Below are 15,513 nucleotides of genomic sequence, written 5' to 3' on the forward strand. Positions count from 1 at the left end.
CACCAGATGGCCACCGCAACGATCAATGCGTCGAGGTTTTCTCAATGTTTGAGTGCCCATATTGAGAAATAGAGACAAGAGATCGACCATTACGTTAGATTACAGGTTCAATTATGTTAAGACAAAAAGTAGTATTGGACTTTTGTGCACACAAATCCAAGAGTCTCTTCTTTTTTTTTTTTTTTTTTAACTCTGAATATTATATATACTGTGATATATGGTACATATAATGATTTATGTTGAAAAATCTATGATATATACTATGATTTAGGTTGAAAATTGAGCCAATTTGTGATTTATATACCGTGTTATATATTTTTGTTTATATCCGACTAATTTGATATAAATGAGATGGTTTTTTAATTTGAACTACTTGTTGATATATATTGTGTTATATATTTTTTATTTGAAAATTGATATAAAATTGATATTTGATATACCCTTGAATATTGAATTAGATTTTTGTAAATGTTATAATCAATATAAGAAATATACTTGTACATATATTTGATTTGTACTCAGATGCAACGGGTTTCATGGCAAGTAGTTGGTTTTTCTAGCAGATTCATGGTTATTTTTAAATATACCTTAAAACATTGTATTAGATGTTTGCAAATATCCTAAGCAATATATGAAGTAATTGATAAGTATATTTGAAATGTATTCAAATAAATTGTTGTATCATTCGAAAGTTTCGCAATTAGTATGATTCTAAAATAGATAGTTATTCCAAAATAACTAAATATACATGGGTAGATATGAAAAAGTTGAAGGGATTGAATCCCTAGCGGAAGCGTGTGAACACCTTATATTTTTATTTTTCAATTTATATGCTACAAAATCCGAATAGAATAAAACCAAAACAGAGGATAAATCATGTTTATACACTCAACATGCCTTCTAATAAGAAGAAAAGGGAAGAATATTTTCTTAAATTTGTAGATCCCTTTGTCTTCATGAAAATCCCAAGCTTTTTGTCCACAATGTATCTCCAACAAATAATGAATACCACCATAAGAGAGACCTCGATATTCTCTTGGAATCCAAGGGTATAAGAGTGGTCTCTAACCCTTGGAGGAGGAATATTCAGCAGAATAAAGTGTTGAGAGAATTGATAAATTAACTAATTCTTTATGAATTTGATTCATAAAAATTCATTATTTGAATCCTATTCAAATATTTCTCTCTTAATTATCGATCAAATATGTAATTAACCATTCATATTAATCTCATTAATATGCTATTTTATCAATTGATTTAAACAATTCAAATCATTCCTCTTGTATTTCCTTTAGTGAGCTATCGAAGGGACCTTATGGATCTATATATTAGAAGCTCCAATGATATAAGATTAATTTATAAACGCATTTTATCCAATTAATCAAAATTAATTAACTATCGAGTACTCCAATAAAAATCGATAACTGAACTCTTCGCACTGTAGATTTATTTTTGTGTCCATGGATATAACCAATCGACAGAGCGATGACCCTTCATAAATGCTCATAACTACAACTGGGTCGAAATACCGTTTTATCCTTGCAGGTACATCTAACTTCTTAAGTACCATTGATTCCTCTAATGAATGAATAAACAGTTTATAACCCAACTATAAACTAACACCTCTAGGGCCAGTGATGAAGGATCTCTTATCGAAGAGTTTCATGAGCGCGTTCGGATCGCTCCGATCTCACAGTGATTGAAATATAACAATATACATTCAAACGTATATTTATGCAAACAAATAGTAATTATCGGCATACTATGAACAAGAAAATAACAAGGGAATGAGTTGCCATACTAGTTGAAGATGGTCTTCAAACTTCGGAACTCAACGCAGCGGAAACCTCTACGCGATCTATCAACACCCAGCAGAAGCGTCGATTGTAGCAGCACGCACAACCGCAAGCTCACGAACACAACGGGGTCGACACCACCAGAAAAGAGCCCCGGGTATTCTCAAAGTGAGAACCCAAAGCGTGGTCTTTGGTGAATATGGTAGAGGAAGGAGGAAGCACGGATCGTGTAGGCGATAAGCAAGTGGGAGGGAAAAAGGCATTATCGTATAACACGATGTTTATCGTTTAGGAGACACTACCGATCGTGTAGCTTTCACTGAACGATTGTTTAGGAAAAGGTATACGATCGTTTAGCTAACACGACACACTATACAATCTTTTAGGGAAGCTATTCGATCGTTTAAGATTTAGTGTGCGATCGTTTAGGTGCGAGGTGGATGATCGTTTAGGCAGAGAGTGACTATCGTATAGGCTCTCGAAATTCTTAAGTGATCGTTTACGATTCACCAGCGCGCTCTCTTTTTCTTTTGGACGGACGATCAAAATGAAAACTATTTTCATTTTAATTCATAGGTTACAATAACCAACGCTGCCCCCACTAATCCACGTCCAAACGTGATTTTTGGGTTAATTATCATATAATTAACCAACTAAAATATTAATAAATATAATCATATTATATTTTTAACCTATAGTTTAATATCACATATCTATTATAGTATTTTCTCCTCTACTTTATATAAATCATATTTATATCTAATTTCTTCAAAATTATATATCTCATACACTTAGCCAATTATATCATATATAATTAAGCAGTCCAATTATATCATATATAATCGAACTTCCTCTTGTCAATTTGAACATTTCAAATTAACCCAAACACTGGTTCTCGACTTTATCCAAGCTACCCAGGGGACCAAATGGACCTGTGGCTTAAAGCTCCAACTTCCTGTAAATAGCTGACTAAACTCTTTAGCCACGAGATCTACCATCCGTTAACTGTCAGGCATTCCACTAAAGACCAAAAACTGAACTCTTCTTACCACAGATATATTTCTGTGTCCATCGAATATAACCAATCATGAGTACGATGACCTTTCACAAATGCTCGTAAGTACAGTTGGGCCAAATTACCGTTTGCCCCTGTAGTTACATCTCACTTCTTAAGTACCAGTGATTCCTCTAATGAACAATACAACATAGTCCAACTATGTGTGAACACCTCTCGGGTCAAGAGAATGTCTGTGGCGCCACATCGTTCAAGCCCTGGAATCAGCCCTTAAGGGAGCTATCTATCTACTTACCCTTGCCTCAGGGAAGGAGTAAATTTCATCTTATGTAGCTGAGTTCCCAGCCCCCAAATCAGACGAATCCCCAAAATGGTAGGTTTGAATTGGCGACTTGGCCACTCACACCCATACAAATCAAAGGACCGCTCTCAATGGCCGGAGTTCTCAACTCAGTCAGGATTGAGGTCATATTACCTATGGTCATCCTAGTGAAGTAAAGTCTCTGTCATGAACGGTGTTATATAACGAGATGTTAACACTTCATGGTCAAGTTTTATACAAACCCTTTGTAAAGGACGCCCCCGCTCACATGTCCCCAACACGAATGATCAGGATCAGACCATCTGTGATAAGTCACAACACTTGTGACCATTCCACAAAGCGGGCCACGTTCGTAGCGTTAGCGTTACCAAGATAAGGTTTCCCTCTTATATCCATATATTACAAACCATTTTGGATATCACTCAAGACATGATCAACTTGTATGTCACCACATACATGCTTGAGTCACATACAGATAACCAGGGATTTTATGTTTATTGGTTTATGGTAAAGTAAATAAAACAAGCAACTGAGTAAAATACAAGATGTGAAGTAAATATCATATATTATCTGTAGTAAGGAGAGTTCAATTGTCGGTCTTTAGTGGAGTGACTGGTAGTTAACAGATGGTGGATCTCATGATTAAAGAGTTTAGTCAGTTATTCACGTACCGTTGGAGCTTCGAGCTACAAGTTTATAAGGTCCCCTTGGTAGCTCAATGGATTCAAGTTGAGGATCAGTTCTTGGTGTTAATTTGAATTTTTCAAATTGACAATAGGTAATTCTATTACATATGATATGATTGGTATGATGTATAAGATACATCTAGTGGAGGATTAATGTAAATGTGATTTACATTAAGAGACATGAAATAGAAAAGAGCTATGGTTTATATGTTTCATGAGATGAAATATTAAAACTATAGGTTATAAATATATTATGGTAAGTTAGTTATTATTTATATTTATAATAATATTAATGATTGGATAATTATCTCTTTTTCTCTAATAACCAATTGAGTGGGAGGTTATTGGTGGTTTCATGGTAACCGTGAGATAAAAGGAAAAATATTTTCCTAATTTCAGTAAGATCTGCTAAGTTGTTGATTTAATATTTCCAGTCTCAGAAATTACTTACGGATAGTTCTCAAATAAATCAGATTTACTAAACGACAGCTTGGAGTTAGCTAAACGATTGTGGAGTGTTCTTACACGATAGACACTCAGCTAGCCGAGGAGCTAAACGATCGCATAGCTTTTGCTAAACGATTGCATAGATTTTCCTAAACGATTGGGCATCGACCTATACAATAGGTTGTTTCATCTCCCACTTGCTCAATTGTTTACACGATTGTTCTTCCCCTGATTTTCTATCTCTAACCAAGTCCACACAGAGCCCACCCTCTGGATTCTCACACCAAGAATACCAAGTTAACCTTCTTGGTGGTGTCATACTTAACTCAACATAGTCAAGGTTCTGTGGAGGCTGTTCGCGATGTTCGAGGTGTTCGTGACCTTGGCGATCGCTTTGTTCAAGTTCGTTGTGATCGTTCATTGTAGCGACTGTGTTGAACAACATTCGTGTGTTTCTGTATTGCTGTGATCGAGCGTTTTTGATCAAATTAAGGAACTTGAAGATGAGTCTTCAAAGGTTTGTTAATTCTTTCCCTTGATCATGTAGTAAAGCATACTGTAATTTCTATTTTATGCATAACCGTATGTTTCCGTTTTTTATTGTAATTGTAATGTTCATATACTATTAAAATTTGGAAAGATCCTTCCGTTGCTCATGAAAATCCTCGTGTCTGATTTCCTTCAGGAACAACTTCCAAATCTGTGAGAAATTTTATGAGTCAGGCGGCTTATTTAGCAGCTTCACAAATAGCTACATACTCAGCCTCCATAGTGAACACTGATCTTGATGTGGATTTCCTTATATCCTTATCCATCTCAACATTAGAGTCAGTTTATCCTATAAAGATCAAATTCTTAGCACCATACACAAGCATATAGTTTCTTGTTCTTGTAAGATACTTGAGAATAACTTTAACTGTTGACCAGTGATCAAATCCTGGATTGGATTGATATCTACTGACTACTCCCACTTCATGATAGATGTCGGGTCTAGTACACAATATGGCATTCATAAAGCTACTCACTGCAGATGCATAGGGAATCTGTCTTATCTCCTCAACCTCCTAAGGTTTTTCAGAACACTATTCCTTAGGCAAGATAATTCCATGCCTAAAAGGTAACAAACCCTTCTTGTAATTTTGAATCTAATATCTGACAAGCACTTTTTCAATATTAAAGGATCCAATGAAGGTCCTTGAGTGGAAGACCGGATTTAACTCAAACCCAAAACTTACGTAATATAAATTTTACAGCAAACATACACAATATTATGCATTTAAATTAATATACAACATGCTTAAGATAATAAGAAGAGAAAAGGGGAGAGAAGACTTACCCTTTATTGCGGTTGATGCCCTAAATCTCATAGGGTCCCTATAGTTTATAAACATTATTGAACAAACTCATCATGTATTTAATAAGATATATGATATTTTATTCGCTGCCTATAAAATATATGATATTTTAGTTGCATTAACCACAAACCAATAAACTAACATCCAAGATTATCTTTGTAACTTAAACATGTATGTAGAGATATATGGGTGGATCATGTTTAAGTGATAACCTAAATGGTCTATAGTAGATGGATAAGGTTGAGTACCTTATCCTGATGACACTACGAGTATGGCCCACTTTGTAAGTGTTACAATTGTTGTAAAGTGCTACAAATGATCTGATTCTGATCATTCATGTATAGACATGCGAACGGGGATGTTCTACAAAAAGGAGTTTGTATAAGATCGGACCAGGAATGTTTAGTCTCATTATATAACATCGTTCATAATAGAGACTTACATTTCACCAGGATGACCATAGGTAACATGACCTGAATCCTGGGTGAGTTGTGAACTCCTGTCTATGAGGGTGATCATTTGATTTGTATGGGTGAGAGTGACTAGATCTCCAACTCAACAAGCCTACCATTTTGGGGATTCATTTGATTGAGGAGTTGGGAACACAACTACACAAGATGGAATTCACTCCTTCTCTAAGGTAGGGGTAAGTAGATAAATTGCTCCCTTAAGAACTGATTCTGGGTCTTGGACAATGTGGTGCCACACCCTCTCCTGGCTCGATAGGGGTTTAGTCATAGTTGGACTATGATCTATTGTTCATTAGAGGGATCAGTAGTACTTAAGGAGTTAGGTGTAACTATAGGGGCAAAATGGTAATTTGGCCTAGCTGTAATTGTGAGTAATTTATGAAGGGTCATCGTATTTTTGATTGGTTATATCTCATAAATAAAGAAATATATCTGTAGTGCGAAAAGTGTAACTGTCAATCTTTAGTGGATTGCTCGACAGTTAACATGTGGTGAATAATGTAATTAAAAAGTTTAACTAATTATCATGTACCGTTTGAGCTTCAAGCTAGAAGTCCACGAGGTCCCCTTGGTAACTCAAAAGGATTAGTTGAGAATCAATTTTTGGATTAATTTGAATTGTTCAAATTAATAAGCAGATTTAATTATATATGATATAATTAAGTTGTTTCAATTATATGTGATATAATTGTCATAATGTATTAGATACATTATAGCTTAATGGGAGGAAATAAATATTTAAATGAGATTCAAATATAGTTTCTATGAATTGGATTCATAGTTGTTAAATTTAATATAAATATGATTTATATTAAATGTCATATAAAAGACAAAAGAAACTATAGTTTATATTGTATGTGATATAATATTAAAACTATAGGTTATGTGTTATATTTGATATAACATATAATTTAATTTTTATATATATAATATGATAAGTTAGTTATCATATTTAATTTTTATATATATAATCTGTGGGTGGTAGTTATTTTTGCAAGTAGAAAAGAAAAAGTTTCTTCTTCTTCTGGCTAAGGCTGTTGGACGAATTTGACAGTAAAGAAAAAAAACAACATAAGAGTTTTGTGTGTTTGAGTTTTGAGAGAGTTCTCAATCTTTCCTTATAAACATTAAGTTTTCCCTTAAAACCAAAATAGTTAGAGCCACCACTCCTGGGTTCTCACCCTGAGAATACCGATGAAACAATCGTGGTAGTGTTCATTCTTGTTTGAGGTTAATCTTGAAGAAAGTCTTCAAGTTGTTCGTGAACTGTTCAAGGGAAAACGTGAAGAAAGGTCTTCAAAGGTGAGGTTTTCTTAAACTTTTTTCATTAGCATGCTGTAATTTATAATTAAATGCATATCTTGTTTCTTGTTTACAGTGAAACTTTGTATTTAATGAAAATGGAATTTGGTCGATTCATTTCCGCTCAAAGTTCTCTTCCCCATAGAGTTCCTTCAATTGGTATCAGAGTCAGGTTGTAGGTTTCTGATTCCAAATTCCATTCTTTTATTGAATCGTTTTACAGTAATGGTGGGTTTTATAATCTGCATTTTGTTTCATCCTATGAATGATTGTGGATGTAATTTGTTGATGGATGTTTTTGGATAGAACGCTCTGTTTAAGGTTTTCTTTGTTTACAATTTTGGTTTGTATAGGCCCCTGCGTTTTTGGGCATTAATCTTGCTATAGAGTCTATAGTTTGTAAGTTTGAGTAGCTCGTGTTGTTCCTAGGAAACTTCAAAGAAAGGTTGCAGAGCACTGTTTCGATGGAGAAGACGAAGCAGAGATTCGAGATCGTGTAGCTCTTGCTATGCGATCTTGTAGCATTTGTTAAAAGATCGTGTAGCTAATGCTACAAGATCACACAGATGCTTGCTACACGATCGTGCAGTCTTTCCTACAAGATCGCTCAGTTGTTTGCTACATGATCACTGCAAGATGGTTCATTGAAGGGCGGTTTAGTTCGAGCGGTTCAAGGCCAGGTTCACCTGTTTTGAACCCGTTGACTCAAGATTATGTAATAGATAGCCTTTTATTTTTCCTTTTAGAGGCCCTATCCCGGTCCATCAACTGTTAGTGTAAATATACATGCGATGTATGTTTTATATTATATGTCATAATGTATATCATATAGTTTTAGAACTCATCATAGGTTATATATTCATGCATCATTTTATATTATAAGTATTATAATATATAAATATGTATGATTTAAATTACATTAAGCATGCTCATGCATCATATAGTATAAATGTTATAGTATATGTATGCATGCATTATAGCATATTCATGCATCATTTATATAATAATTGTTATAATATATGGCTAAATGAATGTATGAAAAGTATGCTATAGCATGATTCATTACTTAGTTATATAATTGTTATATATTAGTAATAAATGAAAATTGCATGAAGCATGACATTACCTTAGGTTAATTTATAATTAACTAAAGTATGTCAAGCATGGTTGTTTTTAATTGTTTCATTTATTTATAATTGTTATAACTAAATTAAATTAGAATTAAAATCAATAATTAAGAGTTGCATGCAAACCTTAGGTTATAATCATTTTTTAAAATTGTTTTAAAATATGATTGAGATAGACCTAAGATCACATTTCTAATAAGATTAGAAACCCAAGTTTAATCTTTTAATCGGTTTAATAGGATTAAATTGATTCTTAATAAAAGATTAATATGTAACAAATGTATCTATAAGGGACCTTTTGGCTAAGGCAGGTTCTGGCTAGGTTGGGCTACTTAAGTTGATGGAAACATCGCACCCCTACCTGAGAACCTACTTGGAAAGGTGAATTAGATAGATTTGTTACATACATGCAAGTTTGATCAAAGTCTATTAAAGAGTTTAATGAGACTTTAATCAAAATTGTTTAATCATCAAAGACCAGAGTTGTTGTTTAGAAAACTAAACAAACACTTAGATAAAATCAGTAGCCGGATTTTTTTTCTAAGTTAATTAATCCTAGATAGAACACTCAGTGGGAGAAAAATGGGGTATATGATACTTCATTTTAGCCTCTACATGTTTCTCCCTAAAAGTTCACACCGTGAGATCTACTCTCGGCCTCGAGGCTGTCCCCCTACGGGTGGCATTTGGGTAGGCCAATAACAAGGTGAATGGAGAGAGTGTTTATAGTAAGTGGGAGCGAGACATGTGACAGTACATCCCTTGGTCTCTCTCATTAGGTTAAATAAAATTTCTTGCATCACCTCGTGGTATTGTGGTGTCCCCCTAAAGGATGGTTGTATTGCATGACACTTTATTTGATCTCCAGAAATGGATAGATGCTTTAATTTCATGTCCCAATCGGTTTTTCCCTAAGTTGGCTCATTGGGGAAAAACTCTAGAACCTAAAATGAGAGGTTACACTTACACAAAATTGTAAAAGACGTTAACAAATTCTGGACCAAACAATGGTGACTGTTAGTTACAGTGACAAGGTGTTGTTTCTGTCTAATAGTTGAGAATGTCTCATTTCAGTGAATGGGAACTTGATCACCCTATGGTGACTCTTGTCTTGCCTCACTGAAACAACATTGCAAAATCGATGTAACTTAGGGTACACTAAACTATTTTTCTAAAAACTGATTGGTTTTCTTAAGTGGTTTAATGCAAGTAGACTAAAATAGTTTGTTCCTTTTCAGCAACATCATTATAATGGCTATTGCTAAGTTTACTAGCCATAGATAAGTTAACAGAAGAAAACTATGCTAGTTGGAAAAACACAGTCAATACTATTCTGATCATCGATGACCTTCGATTTGTCCTGATTGAGGATCGTTCTCCCATTCCATCTACCAATGCTTCTCGAAGTGTTCGGGAAGCATATAAGCGTTGGACGTGGGAAAATGAAAAGGCCCGAGTGTACATCTTGGCAAGTCTTAATGAAGTCTTAGCCAAGAAGCATGAGCCCATGCTCACAACTCGTCGAAGGAAATCAAGCATGAGAATTTTCATGAGCAGCGAAAAGATCGTTCCAAATTCCATTCGAAATTGAACATAAACAATCACAATCTTAAAACGGAAACTAACAGGTCATAGACAACAAGAAATTACAACATATTTTAAGATTAATAAAGGGATAGAGTATGTGTACCCTTGAAGAACTATACTTCAAACTCCCTCGATCAATCTATAAGCATCCACAGCAACACAGCCCTCGAATGCAACAATTGGTGCACAACATGATCAACAACACGAACACGACAAATGGCCAACGGCTCCTTGAAACCAATCGAGTTGAGTGAGGACTAATGCGCTATTTTATGAGGTGGAATTATGGATGAAATGCGATGATGAAAATGCGTTGAGCACTCAAGTTTTCTTTGTGGAATCCAAGTGTAAACCCCACTGAGTTTTCTGGTAAGTCCAGGGTCGAACTCAGGGACTTGGGAAAATAATATGCGGTGGTAATTTCTCAGAAGACTTTGCGGTAACCAAATAAATCAAGTAGTTGTTGGGAATATTGTTTGCAGTAATAAAAAAAAAACAAATACGGCGGAGTTTCGAAAAGAGTTGATAAAACGGAAGATGCGATGAGTATGCAGTGAATGGGTTGAGAAGGTTTTCGGCTAACACTTCCTAGGATGCGTTCATGCTATGTGATCATGCAACACACATACAATAGTAAACCATCTTTCGATGCGAATGCTACGACTTCTAATGCTAGAACACATGCGATATATGTGATGAGTCTATAGGACCTACACATAAGCCTCTATTCTTATTTATGCGATGACAAAATGACACACACACAAATAAGGCGACCACATAATATCATACCTATCTCTAGGGTGCATGCGATACAGGTTGACAAACAAAGCTTATCTCTAAGTCCCTATCTCTTATTTATGCAGTTTTAATCTTGCTCTCTCGAGTCTAGATTCTAACCTAGCTCTCTCAAGTCTCAGGTTCTTTCTTTAGACTCTCTCTCGAGTAGCTCTAAAGGGGTATTGGGCACAGCATAAAACAAGATAATAGGTCATGTTAGCTTAGTTTTTCTCAACCCATTCGATTAATTTAGTTACTCATGCGTGCTAAGAGAGTGAACAGATGTAGAATAAGAACTTCTATTGTATAAATATAAAGTTGAAGTACAAAATAACAATGCAATAAGAGAATAAAGAGCCTGGTAGCAATCTTTTACTTCCCAGGCTTTTACACTATCTTTTACTCGTGTTCAAAAGATAATCTCGCTCTTGCAAGAGTCGGCCCGCTCTCTGCTTTCTATGCCTCTGGATTCTCTCTCGAGTTTCCCTGAGCGATCTTTCAGTGTCTCGGCTCTTATCTTGCTTTGCCTTAAAATAAAAAGGAAACTATGGACAAGGCTATTCTAACTATGGAGAAAATTATCTAAGTATCCGAACTCCTTTTCTGAAGGATGTCTTCGATATTTATAGAGCTTCGGGGTGAAGGGCGGCTTCTCACTTATGATTGCACAGATGAGAAAGCTTTAATTCTCTGACTGATGCTCCGAATATTTGTCACCGAAAAGCTGAGTGTACTTGTTATCGTTAGTGGCTTGTCAACTTAATTCGGATTCAACCGTCATCAGCTTTCTGTCCCATCGTGATTAATTATGCCTTTCACCCAGATGCGTCGACTCTATGCAGCAATCCTTCTTCAGCATATGTTTGCGAACACAAATCACCGCAAAGCCTTGCGGTAATGCTGCGCTCATCCGTTGATTTCTTGTGATCGCGCTTTTCACCTTGCGTCAACGCATATTCTGCATAAAAATACAAAAATTAACTATTTCTATGCGATGAACGCATGTGATCACAATGTTATGAACTTAATGCTTTTTGGACGCAATCTAACATATTTTATCAACACAAGCCAGCATTGTTTAAGAACTTAGCACTGTAATAACGTGCATTTCTGCCCGTTATCAAGGACACCACCACAATGATTCCCTTGGTATTCTCGTTGTGAGAATTCTGGAGTTGTGGGCTCCGTATGAACTTAGCTTGAGGAAGAGAATGGAGGACAATGATGGTGTAGACAATCCAGTAAGTGGGAGATAAGAAGTTGTCTATCGTATAGACGATATGCTCGGTCGTGTAGTAAATGTCAGCCTACCGTATAGAGTTAGCCACGCGATCGTTTAGCTAGGACCAGCTGAATGACTATCGTATAGTCAAAGCTCCACGATCGTTTAGTCTCTCTATAGCTATCGTTTAATCAAATACTTTCACTTGATAGCTTTCTCCGTAAGTTATTTCCGAAAGTAGCAACTCTAAATTTAGGAAAACATTTTTCCTTTTATTTCACGGTTACCATAAAACCACCAATAACCTCTCACTCAATCGGTTATTAGAGAAAAAGATTTAATTATCAAATAATTAATATTATTATAAATAAATATGACAACCAACTTACCATATTATATTTATAACCTATAGTTTTAATATTTCATCTCATGAAACATACAAACCATAGTTCTTTTTCTATTTTATGGTATTTAATGTAAATCATATTTACATTAATCCTCCACTTGATGTATCTCATATATCACACCAATTATATCATATATAATTGAATTTCTTCTTGTTAATTTGAAAACTTCAAACTAACTCTAAGAACTGATTCTCAACTTGAATCCTTTGAGCTACCAAAGGAACCTTATGGACCTGTAACTTGAAGCTCCAACGGTACGTGAATAACTGACTAAACTCTTTAGTCATGGGATCCACCATTCGTTAACTACCAGGCACTCCACTAAAGACCGACAGCTACACTTTCCTCACTACAGATATATTTTTGTGTCCATATCAACCAATCAATAGTGTGATAACCCTTCACAGATCGCTCGTAAGTACAGTTGGACCAATTTACCATTTTGCCCCTGTAGTTACATCTAGCTCCTTAAGTACCATTGATTCCTCTAATGAACAATAAGTTATAGTCCTAATATGACTGGGTCCTTTCTTCCAAAGAGAGGATGTGACCACTATGTTGAAGACCCGGAATCAGCCCTTAAGAGAGCAATCTATCTACTTACCCCTGCTTTGAGTAAGGAGTGAATTCCATCTTGTGTAACTGAGTTCCCAGCTCCCTAATCAGACAAATCCCCAAAAAGGTAGGCATGTTGAGTTGGCAATTTGGTCACTCTCACCTATACTAATCAAAGGACCACCCTCAATGGCAGGAGTTCCCAAAACACTCAGGATTAAGGTCATGTCACCTATGGTCGTTTAGGTGAGATGTAAATCTTAAGTATCAACGGCGTTATATAAAGAGACTAATCATCTTGTGGTCCATTCCTATACAAACTCTTTGTATAGGACACCCCCGCTCGTATGTCCCCACATGAATGGTCAGGATCAAACCATCTGTAGTAGTTCACAACACTTATAAACCTCTACAAAGTGGACCATATCCGTAGTTTCACTAGGATAAGGTATCGCTCCTTAATCCGTATACTACAGACCTTTTAAGTTATTACTTAAGGCATGATCTACTTGTATATCTCATATACATGCTTAAGTTTACATACAATAACCACAGATCTTTGTTTATTGGATATGAGTAAATGCAAATAAAATAACTCTTATTTTATTCATAACAATATGTACATAGTTTACAAACTACGAGACTTCGGGAGAATTAAGACACCAATCCCAACACTCGTGAGATTATGGAGTCTCTGAGGGAAATGTTCAGACTGTTAGAGTATATCAGCAAGCAGCGGAAGTAACAAGGATCAACAAGCACTCTAATTCATTGATTTTGGTAGTAACTAAAGCATGTTCATACTAAAACAAGAGGGTTTCAAGCCATACCTCTGTAGAACTTCTTGAAATCTTGATTCTCAACTGCAAACTTCTCCAAATCTTATTGTAAACCACCTCAAGATCTTCTCCACTATTCTCTTGGAGCTTTAGATTGAGTTGTGGGACTCAAAATAAGCTTGGATTAAGGGAATTTAGAGATTAGGTTACTACATCAACATTGTTGAAGACCTTCTTCAACTTCAAGCTATTTCAGTAACAATTATCAATGGCATCATCGATTCTCAGCCCAATCTTCTTAATTTATTGCATGACTGTCATGCAAATACCATTGTTGCATGTATTGTCGCTCATGCTTGGAAGATAGACTCAAATTCATGGTGGAACTATGAACATGCTACTTGAATAGAAAGTAGACAAATCCCACTTTTTGGGATTTTCCATTTTTTATTCTTTTTCAAAATTAATTTTCTTTTCAAAAAATGAAATCTTTATTAATTTTACAAAAACAATTCAATAATTAATTTTTCTAATAAAATTAATAATAATTAATTAAATAATTTAATTAATTCTAATTAATTTTACACAAATCCACATTCATATATTTAAATCATATTTATATATTAATTCTCCTATTCCATTTAATTCTTAAAATTAAACGTGTAATTATGTCTCATATAATTACTAATTTTCTTAATTCTAATTTGAACGTTTCAAATTAACTTATCACGCTACTCTAAAGCTAATCCATTTACGAGCTAGAAGGGGAACCTCGTGGACCTATAGATCATGGGCTCCAACAATCCGAGATTAATTGGCTAAACTTATTACTCCGAATTAACCCTCATTCATTAACTAATGGGTCTCTCCACTAATGCCCATAGTTGAACTTACCTCACTGTAGATATATTATGTCCATATGATTTAACCATAATTAGTAAGTCGACCCTTCGCAGGTTGTTTGTAATAATGGTTGGGTCAAATGTCTGTTTTACCCCCAAGATTACGTCTTGTTCCTTAAGTTCCTATTGATCCTCAAATGAACAACTGGTTTTTGATCCAGTCACTAAACCAAATCTCTCTCAGCCTAGTGAGAGGGTGGGGCCCCTTGTTCAAAACTTGGATTTAGTACTTAAGAGAACAACTTTTTTTTCTATCCCTAAATCGGGTAGGCGTGAATTCCGTCTTGCACCCTATGTCCCCAGTTATCTATTCGGTCGTACACCTGAAATGAGAGGCTTATTGAGTCAGCGTTGTTGAGCCAACTCTCACCTATGCAAATCTAAGGATAATCCCGAATAAACAGGAGTTCATAGTTAGCTCAAGATTAAGATCGAGTTACCTAGGTCATCTAAGTGAAATAGTCAGTCTTATACGGTAAACAACCTCATAAAGTAAGAGTGACTTATTTCTTGGTCCGATCTTATGCAAACTCATTGCATAGGACACCCCCACTCCTCATGTAAAATACATGAACGAATTTGGATCACTTTGTTTGTAGTAACTTTACAACAACTTGTAACAACTACAGAGTAGGTCACATCCAATAGTGTTATCAGAATAAGGTACTCAACCTTAATCATGTACTATAGATCGTTTTTGTTATTTACTCGAACTTGATCCATTTTTATGTCTCTACATAAAGTTCAAGTATGCATATAATAGA

The sequence above is a fragment of the Benincasa hispida genome, chromosome 3, assembly GCF_027475165.1.
Source record: "Benincasa hispida cultivar pf3 chromosome 3, pf3_genome.v1.1, whole genome shotgun sequence".
NCBI classification, from domain to species: Eukaryota; Viridiplantae; Streptophyta; class Magnoliopsida; order Cucurbitales; family Cucurbitaceae; genus Benincasa; species Benincasa hispida.